Genomic DNA, 976 nt, shown 5'->3' with positions numbered 1-976 from the left:
GTTACTGATCTTAGAGAGAGGAAGGGAGGGAGGGGGAGAGAGAGAGAGAGAGAGAGAGAGAGAGAGAGAGAGAGATCCATTGGTTGCTTCCTGCACATGCTCTGACCAAGGACTGAACCCAAAACCCAGGTATGTGCTCTGACCAGGCATCGAACCCATGACCCTTGGGTATACAGGTGAGGCTCTAACTAACTGAGCCACACCGGCCAGGGCTGGCCATTTTTAAAATCTATCACAGAGCCATTTCCAATTTATGAAATGTTTTCCATGCAGCACTGTTCAGTACAACAATGTGAGACCGAAACTGGTTTCCATTTTAGAAATGAGTAAACTGGCCCTGAGAATCTGAGTAGCTTAGGTAGCTAGCATCTCGAGCTATAAAAAATAGAGAAACCTGAAGGTGGCAGTAGGAGGTATGCACTCAGTGGTCAGGTCACCAGAGGAGGAGGATGTGATGCACAGAGGGAAAATGGCTGCCAAAAACAGGCCAGAAGAGTGTTTCCCAAAGCACGTTCTGCGGAACTAGCATCTACTATGCTTTCAACACTGCCTCCTCTAGAAGATGTTCATGGGAATAGCAATAGTAGTCATGTAAAAATCTTTTCACTGAAAAAGCCCTTGAATGTCTGCCGAAATGTTCAAGTTTACCACCCCCCGCCCCAAAGAGGCTCCATTGGAACACTAATGAGAGATCATGATGCAGCTAGCTTTTTGGATTTCTTCTTAATAATGAGTGACCCTTCACCTTTGATCCCTGACCTGCATTACCTTGGCAACCATTGTTGTTTTTTTAATTTAATTTTAAAATTTTGGAGTACACTCTGTAACATTTCATCTCTCAAAGTGTAGCACGCTGATTTCCTCAAATAGAGATATCCCTCTGAGCCATAAATTTGCAAAATGCTGTCTTCATTTTCTGTGTTAAAATTCATTTCAGTTTTTAAAATAAAAAAATAGAAAAAAATTGTAAATAGAG

At 42.3% G+C, this 976-nt stretch overlaps 1 pseudogene; it reads left to right on the top strand.

Annotated features, from left to right (window-relative positions):
- Window positions 1-449: 449 nt before the first annotated feature.
- On the top strand, window positions 450-698 carry LOC118653735 (annotated as a pseudogene).
- Window positions 699-976: the final 278 nt, after the last annotated feature.

The sequence above is a fragment of the Myotis myotis genome, unplaced genomic scaffold, assembly GCF_014108235.1.
Source record: "Myotis myotis isolate mMyoMyo1 unplaced genomic scaffold, mMyoMyo1.p scaffold_m19_p_4, whole genome shotgun sequence".
In the NCBI taxonomy this organism is placed as follows: domain Eukaryota; kingdom Metazoa; phylum Chordata; class Mammalia; order Chiroptera; family Vespertilionidae; genus Myotis; species Myotis myotis.
This window is presented reverse-complemented; position numbering and strand designations above follow the sequence as displayed.